Source organism: Lithobates pipiens, unplaced genomic scaffold, assembly GCF_037356315.1.
Source record: "Lithobates pipiens isolate NorthernLeopardFrog02 unplaced genomic scaffold, aLitPip1_a1.2 Scaffold_16, whole genome shotgun sequence".
In the NCBI taxonomy this organism is placed as follows: Eukaryota; Metazoa; Chordata; class Amphibia; order Anura; family Ranidae; genus Lithobates; species Lithobates pipiens.
Window position 1 is genome coordinate 197,518,568 of NW_027507748.1, and position 22,207 is coordinate 197,540,774.

The window sequence follows — 22,207 nt, forward strand, 5'->3', positions numbered from 1 at the left end:
TAGACTATGGCCTATGTGACTTGTAGTGTGCATAGAGCAATGCACATGAATATAACCATATGAATGTTACCAACATGCACTGCTTGTTTGAAAGGGAAAAGCAGAGGTTCAGGGGCTCATGAAAGACAATACAAATAATTTAATGAAAAACAGAATACAGGGCCGTTAAAGTGTTACTAAACCCATAACAGTAAAATCAGTCTGTATACGCAGTAAAGCATGCTTGTTATACTCACTGTGGAACTTAATGGTTAATCCGGTGAATTGTGTAAAGAGGCTGTCTTCTCTGATTCTCCCCTTCTTCCACAGTCCTCACTCAGTCTGCCTCCTGATAGAACAGAACCTTGGGCGCACTCTGCACATGCTCACTTTGGTGTGAATTGATAGTGAGTTTTTTCTTTAGTAGGGTGCATGTGATCAGCATCGACCAGTCAAAGTAGAATGAAAACTCCTCCTAGTCTTTAACCAGACACTGCTGTAGTGTGCTGAAGACTGCTATAACTGCTGATGAGAAAAGGCATTTAGCACTTTATATTTACTAAAATAATTGCATTTCCATGTTGTGTTTACTGTGGCAGACCAGATATAGCATAACTCCCAACTGTTCCCGATTTCGAGGGACTGTCCCTGATTTGGAGCAATGTCCAATCAAAAAGTGTTTTCCAGCGCTAAACCTTTCATCTGATTTCTAAATTGCTGCATTTGTAAATTCCGAAAGCCAATATAAAGGAATTGTAGTGATAAAAAAAAGCACTTGTGGGTTTAACCAATCTATTTTTTTTTTGTACAATTCTCCTTAAAGGGGGCGTGTCAAGGGGCGTGTCCTATACCTGCATACTTTTGCTGATAGGTATCCCTCATTCCCATCTCAAAAAGTTGGGAGGTATGGATATAGTGAATGCAGGGCCCTGGCTTTAGTAATACTTTAAAGCAGAGTTCCACTCAAAAGTGGAATTTCCACTTATCTGTCCCCTTCCCCCCTCGGGTGCCACATTTTGGCACCTTTTAGGGGGTAGGGAGGAACAGGTACCTGTTTTTGACAAGTACCGTTCTCCACTTCCGGAGACGGTGCCGTGGCTTGGTCTCCCAGAATTTCACCCCCTCTCCTCCTTCCTCCACCGCCAGGCCAAGTGGAAAGCACAGCGCCCTTCGTGCATGCGCAATAGGAAACCAGAAATGGCAGCGGCTGCACCAGACAGCCGATCCTAAGATCGGCTGGGGTGCCGACATTGCAGGCTCCCTGGACAGGTAAGGGTCCATTTATTAAAAGTCAGCAGCTGCAATATACCTTCTCTTTAAGTAATGAGTGTGTATGGATGATTTTTGGAGAATAAGGATATTGTTTAGTGTCATTTTTTAGAGTAGATGGTGAGGATTTTGGGCGGCAGGACAGACCAATCAAAAGAGATCATCTAGGGGCGTCTGCTACTCATGGACATGCATTAAGTAGAACTTGGTGGCCAATAAGGTAAATGTAAGTTTTCAAGGGTATAAGAGTTAAGGTTAGGGTTTGGGGGATTTCATTTACTTTAGATCTAAGGCTGATAAAGCCCAACTTGTCAGGCTGCAACCACTGCAAGAATTAAGTGCCCATTTATGTCTAGAGGATGGGAAAAGCACTTACTTATTTGATCCTCTGTTCCCCAGGCAGACAGTGCTCCCCTCCCTTCCAGCAGTGGATTGTCCCTTGAAGTGCAGATGTACCCCATGGCAACAGAGTTCAACATTTTTTTTAAATAAAAAAACAGATGAACTGAACTGATGAAAGACAGATAAACTAAACTGATGAAATGAACGGTCCATATGTGTGAAAGGGACCTTAGGCCTCATTCACACGAGGCGGATCTGCTCAGCGGAGTCCACCAGCTCAGCGGGAGATCTCTCCGTTGATATCCGCTGAGTCGGCGGATGACAGGTCCGTCTCTGCTCACTGAGCGGGGAGGGGCCTGTCAGAGCGCCGCTGATTTCTAAGGAGGGATCAGACGGAAATGGACAGCATGTCCATTTTCATCAGATCTCATCCGATCCTATTCACTAGGATGGATGCAAACGTATCACCATACGTCTGATTTTAGCAGATCGGATGTCAGCGGACATGGTCACCGCTGACATCTGTCCCTTCATAGACCTGCATGGAGCGCCTGTTCAGGTCCGCCTAAAAAACTGTCAGGGGGACCTGAACGGTCCATCTGTGTGAAAGGGACCTTATTCATTTGGGTCATTTTATGGGTTAGGTTTATGGGTTAGGGTTTAGAGGAGCAGGTTACATTATAGAGTTAAGACTAATTTCAAGGGGTTTATTTAGAAAAAAAAAATGTGCATAGCCATTTGTTCAGTGAATCTGTGTGCACATTCATTCTGTATAAATTGGGAAAAAACAAATGTTCTTTAGGCTGTTTTCTCTTCTGAATGAAAGTTATTTTAATATTGGCAGCATTAAATACCACATATAACCACTATATGGAGCTGAGGAGAACAGGAAATATATAAGTCTTTGTAACGAGATACAATGTATAACTCTAGAGAACGCTATATAACATAAGTCAAACACAAGGTCTGCAGGCTGAATCTGGCCCACCAGGCCTTCTTATGTAGCAAATTTGCAGGTGGAACGTGACGGAACCCCATTCTCCCACCTCTGGCACTTCTGTGTTTACAAGTGACAGCTTTTCTCTCAGTGGCTTCCAGATATAACAGATTCCTGCATGCACTCACGGCAGGGAACATTGGGAACAGATCTCCAGAATATGAAAGAGAATGATCTCTCTGCAAGGCAAGGCAGAGCCGCTTACACAGGGAGGTACTAGACAGGTAGTAGAGCTGCATACACAGTATGTAGAGCTGCCTACGCATGGAGGTTTTAGAGCCGGGACAGGTAGGAGAGAGTAGTGATGCAAGGAAGTTTTGAGGGAGGGAGGGTTTGCACACTGTGCATTGCGCACCCCTAAACCTTGCACTCTGTACACATTGCACCCCCAAACTCTACATTCTGTACATAGCGTACTCCTGAACTCTGCACTCTTTACATAATTCACTCCTGAACTCTGCACTCTTTACATAATTCACTCTTGAACTCTGCACTCTGTATGAAGCGTAGTCCTGAGCTCTGCACTCTGTACATAACACACTCCTGAAAATGCACTCTGTACACAACGCACTCCTAACCTCTGCCCTCTGTATGTAGAGTAGTCCTGAGCTTTGTACATAACACACTCCCGAACTCTGCACTCTGTACAGAATGCACACCGGAACTTTGCAGTCTGCACGTAGCTTAGTCCTGAACTCTACACTCTGTACATAATGTACTCCTGAACTCTGCATTCTGTACATAATACACGTCTGAACTCTGCACTCTGTATGTAGCGTAGTCCTGAACTCTGTACATAACACACTCCTGAACTCTGCACTCTGCACATAACGCACTCCTGAACTCTGCACTCTGTACATAACGCACTCCTGAACTCTGCACTCTGTACATAACACACTCTTAAACCCTGCACTCTGTATATAGCGTAGTCCTGAACTCTGTACATAACACACTCCTGAACTCTGCATGCTGCACATAACGCACTACTGAAGTCTGCACTCTGTACGTAGCATAGTCCTGAACTCTGTACAGAACACACTCTTGAACTCTGCAGTCTGTACATAACACACTCTTGAACTCTGCACTCTGTATGTAGCGTAGTCCTGAACTCTGTACATAACACACTCCTGAACTATGCACTCTGCACATAACGCACTCCTGAACTCTGCACTCTGTACATAACACACCCTTAAACCCTGCACTCTGTATGTAGCGTTGTCCTGAACTCTGTACATAACACACTCCTGAACTCTGAACGCTGCACATAATGCACTCCTGAACTCTGCACTCTGTAAGTAGCGTAGTCCTGAACTCTGCACTCTACACATAACGCACTCCTGAACGCTGCACTCTGTACGTAGCATAGTCTTGAACTCTGCACTCTGTACATATCACACACCTGAACTCTGCACTCTGTACATAACACACACCTGAACTCTGCACTCTGTAAGCAGCACACCCCAGATACAAACGTACCCTTTAAAGGCAACCATACTGCTGATGTAGCCCATAATGAAATTGAGTTTGACACCCCTGCACTAGATGAAATTAGCAAATAAATGTAACCAATGTAATCCTTCATGTTTGCTGCTTGCTAATTTATTACAAAATTAATTATCAAGAAATGGTGGATAATGAGTTAAACAACTGCTATTTACTTGCCAAAGCATGCTAATGACAGTTGCTGTCTTAAGCACAATTATTATCTGCTCAGAAAATGGGGGTCACTTGGTCATTTACAACATAACTGCACCAATGAGAACCATCCAGAACATTATGAGCAGGTGTAAAAAGCATCCCTTAAATTTTTTTTCTAAGACTGCTCTTAATATGCAAATCACATATTCTATATTTTTTGTGGACTATTGCAATGTTATTTTAGAAGTTTTAGCACATTTGACCTGAGAAAAACTTCTAAAACCTAAATTGTACCCGTAACATAACTTCTAAAATAGACCTATAAAGCTAATCTGTGGTTTAATTAAAAATGAAAAAAAAAAAAGTATCCTGGCAAAGGAAAGAGTAAAAGTGAAAACATATGTTTAGGTAAAAAAATAAAAAAAAATAAAAAAAAATAGCACAAGGGACACTACATACATTTAATGCCAGGTGTCTTTATTGCCGGAGCTGGCTGTCATTGTGCAAATCAAATTACGTGGCAATCGCTGCAAAACGCACTCTAAATGGCACCCCAAACACGGTGTGATTTTGACATAATTGTTGCGTGAAACAATCACGCTGCAATTGTGGTAAAACGTCACGTAATAAATCTTGTGAAGCTTGTCGCCCCAAAAGGAGCAGGAGCTTCTTTTGGGGGACAAATGTGCTTATAGAAGCCCATTGAAATGTATGGGTTGCTCTATGTGGAACATGTGGAACTGCGTAAAAATCACTCACACAAAATTACGAGCAGGATTGCGAGTTTCCTCTACGTGAAGCGTGAATGGCTCCTCAAAGAAGCTGCACTTTTAGAAATCACGTTTCATCCATGGAAACTATAGTACAGCTTCAGTGAATGGAGGAAGGGAGCAGATCAACGGGGGGGATCATTTTTGCTGTGGTTGCTCAGCACAGAATGTGTACCACCCCATCTGTCTGCTCAACCGTCAATTTTTACGCCCATGTAAACGAGCCCTTAGGCTACTAAAACCACATCAAACCCCTTCGAGAAGATCCGGAGGAGTATATTTTCAATTATTTACAACATTGATTATTTTACTGCCCTGCCTTGTAAAACCAGATTAGTTAGAAAAGTGATGAAAGATGAAGTTAAAGTAAACTTTTACCTTGTAAAACAACTCATTCCATTTAAAAAAGAAATGAAAGGCAAAACATTTGTGTATAAACAGGATATAAAATAACATTATAAATACTTTTTTTTGCTTTTATTATAAGAATCACATAATCTGTTTTGGCTGCATAAGGGGCTTAGAGAGCAAGGGGTGGAGAAATAGCAATACACTGATCTTCCAAGTAAATGGCTGTGCAGGGTGTCATGTCAGCACTAGTCTGATTATTGGAGGTCAGCCAGGCTGTCAGCCCAGCACAGCCAGAAAACTGACGACACTGGGATGGATGTGCTCCCTTGCCTAGCGTGGTCAGTGGGACCCTCTTAAAGCCACTGCAAACCTCCAGACTCATCTCCGGCAGGAAATGCGAAAAACACCCGGAACAGATCCAAGGCACAAAAGCATGGGAATACTGCTGAGCCAGCCAGGCTTCCTGAAGGTGCAGCCACGCACGTGGCTACTACACAGAATATGGCATCCCAGATGGAGGGCTCGGAACCCGCGCTCCTAGAGCAAAGCAATTTTGAAGCCATCATGCAGGCGATCACTGGCTGCCAGTCCTTGTTGTGGACCCTTACCACCAAGATTGACACGGTTCAGCAGGAGGTCAGACTAATCCGCCAGGACTTCGACAAGATTTGCCAGAGGGTGTCAGAGGCCGAGCGCCGGCTGGGTGGGGCGGAACATCTGGTTCGCGACCACTCCGCTTCCCTGCACACGTTACAGATCCATGTACGATCCCTTGAATCCAGGGCAGAGTATGCAGAAAACCGCAATTCGTGCGCGGGGGGGGGGGGGGGGGGTTAGGGAGAGGGAGGCGGGGGGTGTTGGGACATATTGGTTTGGTTGTTGTTTCAAAGGAAGGAATGTAAATGGTGTATTTACTTAAATGGTGCTATTACTTTTGTTACCCATATACCCTGTTGTGGGGCCCTGTGGGGTGGGAAAACGCTGCCCTCTCCCCAGAGTCCAGGTGCTTTAGAGTGTATAATGTTTCCACTAATACATATTTATTGGTACTCTCCACCATGGCGCCACTGACAATCATATCAATTCCCAGATAAAACGCTCGCTAGTATTTAACTTCCCCAAGGCTCATCGTCCCGACATATGTATCTTCCAAGACCCACCTAACGGGCAGCAGAATCTTGGGGCTTAAGAAACCTTGGGTGGGGCATCACTACCACACCATATACTCCTCATACGCCAGGGGCGTTAGTGTACTTATCCACAAATCGCTTTCTTTCAAATTACTGGACTTGCACCTGGACCCTGGGGGGCGGTATATTATATTGCATGTGGTGATTGCGAATGTGCCCATGGCGGTGGTGGGGCTCTATATCCCTCCGCCGGCATCCTTGGTGATTTTAAATAAGATCATACAACACTTTGCAGGCACGTCGGTGGAGAATATAGTTCTGGCAGAGGATTTCAACATGCCCTCCTGTCCCGCCTTGGACAGGCTGACACCGGGAGGAGCCTTTCTCGCTGGTCATCTACTTTTGGCCTCACCGACGTCTGGCGTTAGAAGAATCCCTACCAGAGACAATACACTTGTCAATCTGCTACTTATACGGCCATGTCAAGAATAGATCTTGTTTATGTTAGTGGCCCAGTTTTGACGAGAGTCCAAGAAATATCTGTGTTACCAAGGGGGATAAACCGACCACACGCCTGTTCTGCTGTGCCTGGGTGTTTGTCCTGCCCCCACCAACTGCCTGTGGCGTCTGTCAAGATTCTGGATTTCAGATGACAGGGTGGCCCCTGCTGCTGAGGCGGATGTTTCTGCCTATTGGGAAGCTAACCCCCCTGCAACTGACCCAGCTTCTAGTTGGGATGCTTTTAAGGTTTACGTGCGGAGTTACTATCAACAGAAAATAGGTCAGGTTAGAAGACAATCTGGGCACGACTTAATCCTGGCAGAAGAAAGGGCTTGCACCCTTGAGCAACAATATGTGACTAATAGAGATGAGGTGACGCGCAGAGACCTGAGTGAGGTAATGCCGCTGAGGACCACTTCGGGCAAAAAGTTATTGCTCCATCAGTCGCAACGTGTCTTTGAGCAGGGTGAGTGGACCGGACGTCTCCTGGCGTGGTTATCCAGAGAACAGTCGGTCATGACGGGTATCGCCAATATTAAGGATGCTGATGGCCGACTGCTGTCTGATCCTGGAGATATAAATGCCTGCTTTGCCACCTTTTACAGGCACCTTTATTCCTCCAGGACTGGATACTCTGCAGCCGAACTCCAGGCCTATTTGGACGATATCCAGCTTCCAACTCTGACAGAGGAAGCCAGCCGGGGGCTTGACGCTCCACTTACTCTTAAGGAGATACAGCAGGCCATTGTGTCCATGCAGGCAGGGAAATCACAGGCAGGCAGGGAGACGATGGCCTTCTGGTGGAATTTTACAAGGCTCATATGGAGACACTGGGCTGTAGATTATTGGAGGTGTTGGGGGCCTCACTGAAGGCCGCTGCTCTCCCCCCTCGATGTTAAATGCTGTTATAGTAGTAATACCCAAGCCAGCCAAGGATCCTGAGTTATGCTCATCATATAGGCCCATTTCATTACTAAATGTGGACGTGAAAATCCTTGCGAAGGTGTTGGCTAATCGCCTTGGCAATGTAATTCTGTTATTAGTCCACAGAGATCAGACTGGGTTTATGCCAGGAAAGGGCACTGACATTAACCTGCGGAGATTGTATACTGTCATGGCAGAGGTTTCGGCTGGAGGGGGTGCGGAGATGGTCACCTCACTGGACGTGGAGAAGGCCTTTGACTCGGTGGAGTTGGAATATTTGTGGCTTGTCCTCCAGAAGTTTGGCTTTGGACATAACTTAATTTCCTGGTTGCGGATGCTGTACTCTGCCCCCTCAACCAGTGTTAGGACAATTGGTACATTATCAGCCTCCTTCCCGCTCCACCGGGGCACTAGGCAGGGATGCCCTCTCTCCCGGCTCTTTTTGCGTTGGCAATAGAGCCCTTGGCAGAACTTCTGAGAGCTTCGGGAGAGGTCCGGGGAGTCTCGTTTCCCCCTCTGGTCGAAAAGGTATCCCTGTATGCAGATGATATGCTGCTATACCTACAAGACGACAGACAATCTCTGTAGGCGGCGTTGGATATCAACAATAGATTTGGATTTTTCTCAGGGGTAAAAGTGAATTGGGATAAATTGCTCTTGTTTCCACTATCGGCGGGGGACCGGTTGTTGGACTCACAGTGTCCTCTACAGCTGATCTCCCGATTTAAATACCTAGGAGTCCATATTCAGAGGGACTTAACAATGTACCAAGTGGACAATGTTTACCCAGTCCTCCAGCACCTTATCCGCAAATGTAGTGTCTGGAAAACCCTTCCACTCACTCTGGTGGGAAGGGTTGACCTCATCAAAATTTATTTTCTCCCTAAATTTCTTTATGTATTCCGACATTCCCCGGTCCCCATCCCTGCCGCTTTCTTCGTTAAACTTGATAAGGCAATTTCCTAATTTATTTGGGCAGTTTCAGTCCCGAGAATAGCAAAGGCAAAACTGCAATTGTCCCTGCAGAGGGGGGACTGTCCCTCCCAGATTTCAAGAAATATTACTGGGCCGCTCAACTTGTTACAGTGCAATGGTGGTTTGCGCAGAATATCTCTAACCCGGCCGTTAACTTAGAGGCGGCTATATTGGGGTCCTATTCTGAACTTAGCAATCTTGTGTCCGTGGACCCAAGTATAGCCTGCAGGTCACTGTTCCCACGAAGATAACATTGCTGGCCTGGAAACAGGCCACTCGGTATCTTGGTGAGGTAAGAACTATCTCTCCACACACTCCGCTCTGGGGCAACCCATCTCTCCCTCAACTCACCTATATACCCGACCCCCAAGTTTGGGCTAGATTCCAGTTTACTAAATTAAGCTATGTTATGACTGGAGGTAATATTCGATCCCTGGCGGAGCTCAAGGGACAATTTCACCTACCTCCGTGGATGTACTTTCGGTACATACAACTTAAACATGCCATAAGGGCCCAGTTCCCTGGTGGAGTGGTTCTTGCCGCGCACTCGGTCGAGTCCCTCCTAATAGCTGCTGAGATCGAACGTACATTATCCTTCGTATACCTGAGACTTATGATGTAAAAAAAACTCGAGCACATATAAGCTGTTTGAAGCGTGGTAGAAAGATATCCCAACCCTAACGGAGGAGGACTGGACAGAGGGCCTAAGGCCATGTATCTCACTCATGGTCTTGGCCAGGGATCGCTTAGTTCAGCTCAAATTTCTGCACAGAGTGTACTACACTCCCTCTAAGTTCTCCAAAATATACCCGGGGACATCAGACATCTGCCCCAAGTGCAAGTAGTCATGGGTACCTATATCCATATGATATGGGAATGCCCTCACATTCAAGCATTCTGGCAGGAAGTGGTAACAGACGTGAATAGAGTTACAGGTCTCTCCCTGGACAGGGACCCCCTGATATTTCTATTGGGTATTATAGATAATTTGAATGCTAGCAAACATACTGGTCTATTTGTTTTTTATGTGGCGTATTATACTTGGAAGATGCTATTATCCAGGTGGAAGCCTTCGGATCCCCCTGGGATCCCAGCGTGGAAGGCTCTTGTTAATGCAGTCCTGCCCTTATATAAGCTTACTTACATGGGATGGAATTGTCCCCCAAAATTTGAAAAAATGTGGGCGGCATGGGTGCAGGCAAGGCACCTTATGATTTAGATATTGTGCCCCACACTGGTTGACAATACCGATTGAGGGACGGTTTCTTTAGAGTGTTATATACGGTCATTTGAATACACCCTCCATGAGCACAACACTTATATATACATCCTGATTTCCTTTACAGTGGGGAGGTCGTTGAATAGTTGTATGATATAATGATGCATGTGGCCAATGGCCTTGGTGTCCTTTGACTTGATTCCCTCTTCTTTTGGGTCCTGCCCTCCCCCCCTTCTTTTGCCCTCCCTCCTTCCCCCCTCCCATGCCTCTTCAGAGCATCCCCCCTCCCATCTCCTCCTTCCCCCTAACATGCACACCAAGTACCAGTGGGAAAATAATTACAAGATGATCTGCTGTGACCCTAACGCATTCCCTGGACCCTACTGCAGACAATACCTAAGAGGGGGGAATGATAAAAATCTGATCCAAACTGGAGTAATGTATGCAATGTCATTCTGCGTTGCCTGGGTAAAATGTGATTCAACTGCCTCTAGTTGTACTGTTTGAAACCTATAATCTGTGATGTTAATACACTGTTTACATGTATGACGTATTAATAACTTAATAAGCATTAACAAATGTTAAAAAAAAAAATATCGTGCCTAGGGCGTCACCTTAGTCTGCCTGTAGTGGTGCATTTGTGTGATGCGTAGAACAGTGCCGCAGTAATAATGACATTTCTAAAGGAAAAAATGTAATTTAAACTTGCTCACCATTGTAATGTATTGCCAGTTCCCGGCAATATAGATGAAAAATTAACGGTGTGTGAGTGGGCCCCTCCCCCCAGTTTATATCAGGCCCTTCGGGTCTGGTATGGATTTTAAGGAGTTCTCCAGGCCAAGAAAAAAAATAAAAATTGGTGTGCGGCGCCCCCCCCCCCAATAAGCTATCTTCAGGCCCTGCCAGCCCTCCTGGCTGCAGCTGCCCTTCTCCACTGTCCATGACACCACAGTCCATTCCTCTGGTTCTGTACCCATCCTAGACTGCATCCTTCCAGTCCTCTGAGGTCTGTGCATGCCACTCAGCAGCCTTCTTGGCTGCGACCAGCTGTTCCTCTCCTTGGAGACTTCCCTGGCAGTGCTCTCTCCTGCTGTTCTCTCTTGCTCCTCCTGTGCCTCCTGCCCAGGACACCCCTGTGGCTTGTACGGTGGTACAGACCAAGCCCAAGGTCACCCCCTCCAGACTAGGGAGCTTCCTCAAAGGCCCCGTCTGCTAGCACTCCATCTCCAGCTCTTCCACCCAAACAACTCCTCCCCAGCTGGGCTGACCCTGTGTATTTAAGGAGGTGAGGCCTGCCTAAATTGAACTAACCTATAAAAATCATATCTCTGGCACCTATCCTACCTAGAGGGTGCTACATATACTACACTAACTTCACTATATACTCTCCACTCTATTATATATACTACACGGACTGCACTATATACTCTCCACTCTATTATATATACTACACGGACTGCACTATATACTTTGCATTATATTATATATACTACATGGACTGCACTATATACTCTGAACTGTATTATATATACTACATGGACTGCACTATATATTCTGAACTGTATTATATATACTTTATGGACTGCACTACATACTCTGAACCCTATTGTATATACTACTCGGACTGTACTATATACTCTGAACTGTATTATATATACTACATGGCCTGCACTATATACTCTGAACTGTATTATATATACTACACGGACTGCACTATATACTCTGAACTGTATTATATATACTACACTGAGTGCACTATATACTCTGAACTAACTGACTGCATACTCTGAATTGTATTATATATACTACATTGACTGACTGCACACCACACTAACTACCTGCCTAATCTCCATTAATTTACTATATACGGCCGCCGTGTAAGCCTTAGCCCTATATAGTGTGGGGTGTGGGGTGTGGGATTGGCCAAAGGCACCCTTCCTTTCCACAAACTATTTATAGCCAATCAGGAACCGGTATAGCAGAGGAGGAAGAAGAACCGGCAGAAGAACCAGAGGAAGACAGCGGAGGGAGAAGAACCAGAGGGAGAAGAACCAGAAGAAGAAGACATCAGTGGAGGGAGAAGAACCGGAGGAAGAAGACGACACCAGAGAGAGAATAACCAGAGGGAGAAGACACGTTGGCGCTATGACGGGGTACATTTTTCATTTTTATTAAAAGACTTTGTCAAAAACTTGTGTACTGTTTTTATTTATTTTTTACACTTTTTTGGGTGAATGAGTAGGGGTACAATATACCCCTACTCATTCACATAGGGTGGGGGGCCAGGATCTGGGGGCCCCCTTGTTATAAGGGGCTTCCAGATTCCGATAAGCCCCCTGCCCGCAGACCCTCACAACCACCGCCCACGGTTGTGGGGAAGAGGCCCTTGTTCCCATCAACATGGGGACAAGGTGCTTTGGGTTGGAGGGGGCACAGCCTCCCTTGCCCCAAAGCACCCACCCCCTAATGCTGAGGGCATGTGGTCTGGTATGGCCCAGGAGGGGGGGTGCTTTTTTGATCCCCCCTTCTTGACCTGCCTGGCTGTGTGCTCAGATAAGGGTCTGGTATTGATTTTGGGGGGACCCCATGCCTTTTTTTTTGCGTGATTCATACCAGACTCACTACCAGGTCTGGTATTGTCAGATTAAAGTTGGATCTCGTTCATTGAAGTCGCATCAAAGTTGGACATGAAGTCGTAGGGCAAAGCCAAATCGAAAGTTGTCCGACTTCCATGTCGGAGCAGTGTGAACCCTGGCTTTAGCTATGGATGGAGGACACAGGTGCAGCATTCATTCCTAAATGTCAAGTGTACATTGGGTCTTAGGCCTTGTTCACACAGGTATACTATATCACACTCCCGTGTGAAGGCCATGTTTTCCTGCATGGGGACACAGGGATGTTCTGTGCATCCCATGCAGGCTGTCCTGTTCATTTAAATTGGGACATAGCCGCTGCTCTCAATTTGACAGCTGTGCGGTGGCAGGTGCACATCCCAAAATGCAGACCATGTGCATTCGGGAGTTGTGCATCCACAGGGCTGTCAAGATGGAAACAGGGGCTGTGTCAATGTAACTGCTGCATTCCAACTGAATGGGACTGCCTTCACAGGGATGTACAGAACACCTGTGCATCCCCGTATGGGTAAACAAGGCTCTCATATGACTGTATGCTATAGTATGATTGTGTGAATGAAGCCTAAGACCCCATGCACACTGGGCATTTAGTTGTGGACAGAGGGCGCAGGTGCAGCATTTAGTTCTACTGCCGGCAGCCTGGGCATATACTATAGTACACAGTGTGAACAAGGCCTTACAAGGTTGTTCTATTTACAATGGGGATGATTGTACTGTATTGTAAATCAGATTAGTTAGAAAAGTGATAAAATACAAAATTATATATATCTATATACATCTATATATATATATATATATATATATATATATATATATATATATATATATATATATATATATATATAATATACATCTATATAGATATATGTAGTACAGAACACATTATCTGTTATTAGCAGGCGTAAATATATCTAGCGGCTACATAAGACACGGGCCCATAGCGAAATATTCTTAGCGACTTACGTGCTTTGTAACCTAAATGAGATTCAGAAATAGCTTTAAAATTTCTTGTACGTTCCTTCCCACAATCAGAACATAATGGAGTTTTAATGATATCCAATGCATCTCTAATGCAAAGACCTGTAGAAAGAAGTACTGGAAACAACTCTCTATCTATTACCAGCCTGAGCGGCTTGCGGAAATGGGGGTGTTGTGAATCCGCCTGCGCCTCTTCCCACTTCTATTCTGGCATTATTAGTGCTGAGTTAGCAAGGACATTTTAATTTCTTCCTCTTACTACCGTAAGATTGGAGCAATTTCAAAATAGCCGGAGGGACCAGGAAGCACCTGATGTGATAAACATACGTACATGATTTTGTTGGGAGGGTAGGGAGCGTTCTGTGGTTATCTCTGTTTGTGATGAAAATTATTAGCCAGCTTTGATTTCCAGATAGGTTGCTTTGCTTTTTGCATGTCTCCCTTTCGGTAGTATTTTGGTTTTTACCATAAAATTCTCTTCATTTGTGTTCTTTGGGGGGGGGGATATCATATATTTATGTCAAGATTGAACTTTGTATGATTCTCCTTATTGGCGTCGCATTCAATTAGTGCTCTTCCTCCTCCAACGGTAGAATACTCAGATTGTCAATTACTACTAAATATAGCATATGTGCAGCCGGAGATGATGATAGGGGATATGCGAGCCGTAATCCAGGGACCAGTTATACAGGGGCTTAGACCATTTATAATCTGCTATAGATAGAGTGAGTCTGCTCGATCATCTTTAAGTTTAAAATGTATCTATATTAGAATATATATTATTAATTTACTATATTGCAGCTTACCAATCCTTAGATGTGGTGGTTGCACTCGTTTTCTTTTATCAGGCAATGTTTCTTTTCTCTTCACCTGCTGATCCCCCCAGTACAACATTGTCACCATGCAGTACTGCCATTGTTTCCTTTGAACCAAGCTACAGAACCCCTTCCTCCTCCCCTCTTCTGCATAACAGAGGGGGAGGTGTTTAGTAGTCCCAGAGAAAACTGTTCTCTTTGTCACCCTGTAGTATCTGTATTGTCGCTCTAGATCCAAACTATAGAACCCATTTCCCCCCTGCTTCATAACATATGGGGAAGTGTCATCTTTATCAGTTTTTTCTTCTCTATGTGGCGCCCAGTACCACATTGTCACCATGCAGTACCAGTATTTTCACCCTAACTACAGAACCTCGTCTTCTTCATAAAATAGGGTGAGGCAGCCAGTGGCGGCTGGTGCTCAAAATTTTGGGGGGGAGGAGGCAAACTAACACCCCCCCCTCCCCCCACGGAAGACAGACAGGAAGACGGTGAACCCCCCCCCCCCCCCGCCCAAGGGAGACGGAAGGGAAGACGGCAATCCCCCAACCCCCCCATGAAAGATGAATGTGAAGGTGGCAATCAACCCCCCACACCCTCGTGGGAGTTGGACGGATAGTGGCTTCCTTACTGTAGGAGGCCGATTAAAGGGATCTCACTCCTCGCTCCGGGGCCGTTGCTTCTCCTCCCAGCCGAACAGAAAGTGGGTCCTGAGACTCCCTGGCCAATCAGGTCTTAGAACCCACCGGGAGGTGAAGCAGGAAGACAATAGCAAATATTAATTCGCTATTGTCACACAATTGGGTGGGCTCTTTTTTAAAGTGAATTAGAGCCTCAGGCTCTAATCACGTACTTAAAAAAAAAAAAACTGTTCAATACATCCGGTGCCCTGCATGTAGACTAGGGGCCGGGCGCATGGATTAAGAGGCCGAACAGAATGGAGAAATCGGAAGAAGACCCCCGACGTCAGAAGAAGACCCCCGGAGCTGATTAATAAATTACTTTAAAAACCTGTGTTGTTTTTTTTATTAACACTTTTTTCCCCAGGTGAATGGGTAGGGGTACATCGTACCCCATACTCATTCACATAGGGTAGGGGGCCGGAATCTGGGGGCCCCCTTATTAAAGGGGGCTCCTGGATTCTGATAAGCACTCTGCCCGCAGACCCAGACAACCAACGGCCAGGGTTGTTGGGAAGAGGCCCTTGTCCTCATCAACATGGGGACAAGGTGCTTTGGGGTGGGGGAGCCACAGGTCCCCCCTTCCCCAAAGCACCCCCCCCATGTTGAGGGCACGCAGCCTGGTAAGGCTCAGGAGGGGGGCCGCTCGTCCCCACCCCCTTTCCTCACCGGCTGGGCTGCGTGCTCGGATAAGGGTCTGCTATGGACTTTGGGGGGACCCCCACGCCGTTTTTTCGGCGTAGGGGTTCCCCTTTAAATCCATACCAGGCAATGGGGCTCGCTAGGTGTCAATCTCGCTGATGGAGAATATTAAATGGAGAATATTAAAAAAAAAGTCAGTTACTTTGCTGAGTAACCAAATTTCTAACACAATTACTTTTTGGGAGAAGTAATTTGGAACTTAACTAATTACTTTTTTAAAGTAAGATGACCAACACTGGACACAAGTCAGAATGAGCACCCTGGCCGGTATGCAGCTACGCAGCCCCATGCACAACAAAATGCCATGTCCAATTTTTCTGCTTTCAACACACCAACTTCATGGACAACATGTTTACTTTCTGCCTAAACTAATATCCCACCGACTTTCAAATGTCATTGTAACGAGATAAGCAATGTTGTTCGCTTAACCTGTCAGTGGTCATATACTTATGGCTGATCAGTGCACATTTCAGTGTTGGGAACGCTATGCTTTTTAGTTACGCCCAAGCTACCTATAGGCATGAGATGGCATTGTTGAATTTAGTAGCTTTCAGCTAAAAGGGGGGAACGTTCTAGTGTCAATGGATACCTGCTGATGCTACTATTCTGTCCTGATTGCCATTGTCCCCCCAGAGATAAGAGACATCAGCAGTGCCTTTCTGCACCGCTGACCTCCTCTCTACTTCCATTCACACATCATCAACTAGCGAAGCCGTCAACGCCGACCTTGCAGCTTTATGGAGTGCTCTGCATCACTCGTCAGATTATCTGCCCTGTGGGCGGTTGTATTGTACCTGAACAATGTTATTATTGATTAGATCATATGGAGTGGGGAAAACCTTTGTACAATAGTAAGTGAATTAGAACAGGTGATCAGATATAAATGCAGCCTCTGGACGTAGCAACAGTCTCTACTATGGTCGCATACAAATTGGCCGATTACCTGCAGCCAGTTTGTGTCCAGTTAAAACTCCATGGGAACGCCGACCCTGGACGCACACTGGCTTCGTCCAGGGTTGGTATTCGCATTTGACTGCTCGGATGAGTGGGTATGTGAACAACAGCTACACCTGTCATTGATTTGTACAGAATACAAGTCTGACAGCCGCCGCTGACACCTGCAGCTGTTCCCACGCATTGTGTGCAATAGCATTTACAACCGTCTACAAGAATCTGATTCTTGCCAGCGGCCAAACACAAACTCTCCTGTTAATGTTGCCTTAGGCTAAGTTTACAGTGGCTGCTGGAGGTCAGTAAAAACAGGAGGTGGAGCCTTATTTTTAACACCCCACCCTAATCTGCCAACCCCCCCCCCCTCCATTCCCCAATCTGCAAAGGCAGCGGTACGGAGGTATACACATGACATGACCACCCACCCAGTGACAGGTAATTTCCCACATATGGATATTGCCATATTTTGGTAATGGCATCACCTGTATCCCTGTCCCCTTTGTTTACATTTGTAGCAAAGTCAGGGCCGGATTAAGAGCATCCTGTGCTTGGTGCTGAGGATTTTGATGGGCCTTTTACTGGGCACCCTTCTGCTTTCCAAGAGCCTGTACTGGCATGCGCCCAAACTCAAAAGAGCGCAGCCGCACAGGCATAACACTAGGGAAGCCTGGCATTTGATTTGCCAAGTTTCTGTAAGGGCCATGCATCGGCGTGCCCTCTGAGCTGAAAGAGTGCAGCTGCGCAGGCCTAACACTATGGAAGCCCCAGACTTCTATAAGAGCCCTGCATTGGCGTGCCCCAGGCTTCTGTTAGGACTGCTCATGCAGTGCCCATTATTAATCTCACCACCCTGCCCAAGCGGTGCATGTGGAATGCAGGGCCCGTCAGGGGAGATCTCTTCCCGTTGACCCATTGCTTTTCATGTCCTTTTTGGGTGGCTGGGCCTATATTAAGGTAGGGGCCTGGAGCTGCAGCTCCAATAGCCCCTATGTTAATCCAGCCCTGAGCAAAGTCCCGGGCCCCTTTAGGTCTAATGGTGACCTCCAGAATCAGGGACAGCTGACATCTTTCTGTGCAGAGTGGGTTACAAGGCAAGGTGGGTGTAATGAAAGATGAAAAGGGTGGGTGCCAGACACTATTTGGATGCAAAGAGATTTATTGTCTGTTAAACAGAACTGTGGGAGAGAGGGTTAGGGCCAGGACACCCTTAGGTAGATGCAATGTTAATTGGCAAACCCTCAGAATTCTCTAGGCAGACAGTCATACAGGTGAAGGCCTCCAGCAGGACACCACTTCTGTATAGGCAAGACGCTGTCTCCTATGGTAACAATCTTGTAGAAGTTACTAACTGTAATTGTATCCAACTATTTGCAACACGAACAGTTCTCTTTACCCCACACTCACTCACTGTGGGTCTTCACTCAATGAGCTCCCAGTCTCTCTCACTAGACTTCAGATCCAATAGCCACTGGATCTCCTGAGCTCTTCCACTGTCAGCACTCAGTAGACATGTGCATGATGAAAAAAAAAATTGTTTCATTTTGATTCGTTAATCTAGTTATTTTGTTTAGTTAAATTCGGTTGATTAATTCAATTCGTTTTCGGAATTCGTTTTTGAAATTCATATTCGTAATTTTCGAATTTAAATTTTTTTTCAATTCGAAATTATCAAATCAATAAATTTTCGAATTGGTCGAAACTAAAATGTTGTATTGTTTTTGATTAGAATACAGCAAAGTGAACAAACAAATGGAAAAGTTTCATAAAATTACTACAATGACTCTTTAAATCACCTGTGTCTTAACAAAAACAGCATTATTTTCTAAATGGTACTCTAATAATGCACACGGTCTTTGATTTCAGCAATATGTGTAGTGAGAATTAGACTGGAGTTCAATGTAAAATTTGATTCGAACTTCAGGTATTCGGACCATTTTGTAAAATTTGTTTATATTGTAATTCGGGTATTCGGGTATATATCCGAATCTCAGAATAACAAAAACATTTCCTGAATATTAGCTCGAAACGGCACATGTCTAGCACTCAGTATCTTCCTCAAGCATCACACCCGTTTCCACGCTGGGTTCCTGCCTTAGCAATCACCCCTGCTGACACGCTAAGTACCTCTGACCACAACTGGTTCCCCAGACGGCTGAACTGTTACTTTTGGTTGGACTACAAGCCCGCAGTCCCAACCCTACGCTGCTCTCCTGCTTCTGGATAGGTCCTCAGACTGCCTAGCAGCCAGATGTCCCCAGGATAGGCCTCAGGCTTATGGCCTAGCAGCCCAAGGCAGCCTGACACACGTCCACCCAGACAGCCAACCAGGTGGCACAGAACCCCGATCACCTGACTCCACCCAAATAAATAGGCTCTACCAGCAGGCCAAGGGACCCAAGAAAATCCCTGCCCATTGGCTGAGACACCCCATTCATTCCTAATCTGTCCTTTCTATGCCCTTGTCTTACCTATGGTCACCAGCTACAATGCCACTTGGTGACGGAACAGAAAAGTGCAGCAATTCCAGAATTAGGGGGAAATCAATTGATCTCCAAACAATTGGCCAAAGCAACTATCGCCTGGCAGCAAAATTTAATAGCAACCCTACCTAAACTTCAGGGTGCTACACATTCATCTTTCATCTCACTCACATATCACTGGTGTACCTCTGTACTTCAGCTCAAAGTTGGTCATGATTAACAACAGTCTGAGAACTGGTGGTAATCCTTTATGAATCTGACCCTGCCATAAAGACTGTTTCTTAAAGTGGCGATAGTAAGAGCTACCTAAATTTGTTGCACATGTTGGTAATTTTACCAAAACTGGCACTAATGCTTGCCTGAATTAGGTGCAGGTAATCTTTTAAGCCCAAGTGCAGCTGAAAAATCAGCACAAGGGACATAACTTACAGTCAGGATGTGCCCCGTGTGCTGAGGCCTCTCCTTTTAGTTGAAATCCTCATCTGTCTATGCCCCCCTCCCCGTAGTTTTCCAGTGCGGTAGGGGTTAATAAAACTAAGGGGCTATCACAGGCCCTCATTAAGAGCACCTAACTGTGCCCATCCTTTGTGCTTCACTCCTCCATTCATAGAAGAATTATTACAGCTTTTATGAATGACATGTGATCTATGAATGGAAGGGGGGTGAACCTATTATTCATCGCCATTACAGCACTGGATTAGCAGTCCCCTGCACTGGAAACCTGTATGAGGGACTTAGGCGAGTATTGAGTATTACTAGCTTCACTAGGTAAGGTGGAAAAAAGACTGTCAGCAGGGCGGCACCACCATAAGGTGGCATAGGTAGCCGCCTTAAAGCGCCAAGACGGGGCAGTAGAAATTGGAGCCCCAGACACCTGCTGACCCTGCCACCTTGCTGACACAACTAACTATACCTGCCATTTGTGCTCCGCTCCTCCATTCATAGAAGCAGTACTACAGCTTCTATGAATGAAACGTGATCAAAAAATGGAGGGGGGGGGGGGGGGGGTGGACCTATTATTGATCACCATTACATCACTGGATTAGGAGTCCCGTGCACCAGAACCTGGATGGGGGATTTATGGGGGACTTACCATATGACTTAAGGGGGACTTACCAGCTTCACCAGGTAAGGTGAAAAAAAAACTGTCAACAGAACCAGCGCCACCATAAGGCGGCATAGGCAGCCGGCCTAGGGTGCCAGGATAGAGGGGCAGTAAAATAATCCGGAGCCCCAGATACTTGCTGGCCCTGTCATTTTACTGACACAGTGACCCTGCTATCACACACCCCATACCCTCAACATACCAAGCAGATTGGAGCTCTGTTGCAGGATGTAGGGTGACAAGCCTGAGGATGAGCCAGAGGGCTGAGGATAAACAAGAGCTGGAGGAGCAGGAGGTGGAGTCTGTGTGTGTAGCTGCCCAAGGAGCATCTTCTCCCCCAAACACCAATCGGACAATGTGGGGGAGAAGATGCTAGCATCCTGTCATAGTGACATTTGGGAAAGCAAGCTTGCTTGGGAGTAGGGCTGTATCTACTCCATATCCTGTCCAGTCATCCTGTCTCCGCTGTCCTCCTAGCCCCTCCCTCACTCCATTGCTTGTGTAATCCAACACTCCGCCTCCCATTAATGTCCGCCCAACCCTGCTTACATTCCAGTCACCTGCATGCAATTTACAATGGCTGTTAGCTGCCACAGACCCCTTTCTTTTCTTCCCTCTACATCTCTCACCCCCCCCTCCCCCTTCTCTCCCCTCATTTCCTTCTCCCTCTCTTCCTTCTTTTCACCTCCTCTTTCCCCTACCCCTCTCCTTCCCTCATTCTCTCTCTCTCATTCTCTCCCCCTCCGTTGTTCTCTCTCCCTCTCCTCTCATTTTCTCTCTCCCTCTCCTCCCCTCACTTTCTCTCTCCCTCTGTCATTCTCTCTCTCTCATTCTCTCCCCCTCCCTGGTTCTCTCTCCCTCTCATTCTCTCTCCCCCTTATCTCCTTCGCTCATTCTCTCTCCCTCTCTCTTGTTCCCTCTCGCTCATTCTCTCTCTATTTTTCTCTCCCTCTCTCTCTCATTCTCTCTTTCCCTCTCCTTTCCTCATTATCACTCTCTCCCTCTCTCTCTCCCTCTCCTTCCCTCTCTCTCTCTCGTGCCATCTCGCTCATTCTTTCTCTTTATTTATCTCTCCTTCGTTCTCTCTCTCTCTCCTCTGTTCTCTTCCCCTCCCTCGTTCTCTCTCTCTCTCCTTCTCTCATTTTCTCTCCCTCTCTTGTTCCCTCTCTCTCATTCCCTCTATTTTTCTCTTCCTCATTCTCTCTCTCCCTCTCCTTCCCTTGTTCTCTCTCTCCCTTTCCTTCCCTCGTTCTCTCTCTCTCTCTCCCTCTCCTCCTCTCTCCTTCCTTCACCCTTTCTCACCCTCTCCTTCCCTCATCCTCTCTCTCCGTCTCCTTCCCTCACCCTCTCCTTCCCTCATCCTCTCTCTCCCTCTCCTTCCCTCATCCTCTCTCTCCCTCTCCTTCCCTCATCCTCTCTCTCCCTCTCCTTCCCTCGTTCTCTCTCTCCCTCTCCTTCCCTCTCTCTCCCTCTCTTTCCTTCGTTTTATTTCTCCCTCCCCTTCCCTCATCCTCTCTCTCCCTCTCCTTCTCTCATCCTCTCTCTCCCTCTCTTTTTTTCGTTTACTCTCTCTCTCTCTCTCCCTCTCCATCCCTCATCCTCTCTCTCCCTCTCCTTCCCTCATCCCCTCTCTCCCTCTCCATCCCTCATTCTCTCTCACCCTCTCCATCCCTCATCCTCTCTCTCCCTCTCCTTCCCTCTTCCCCTCTCTCCCTTTCCATCCCTCATTCTCTCTCACCCTCTCCATCCCACATCCTCTCTCTCCCTC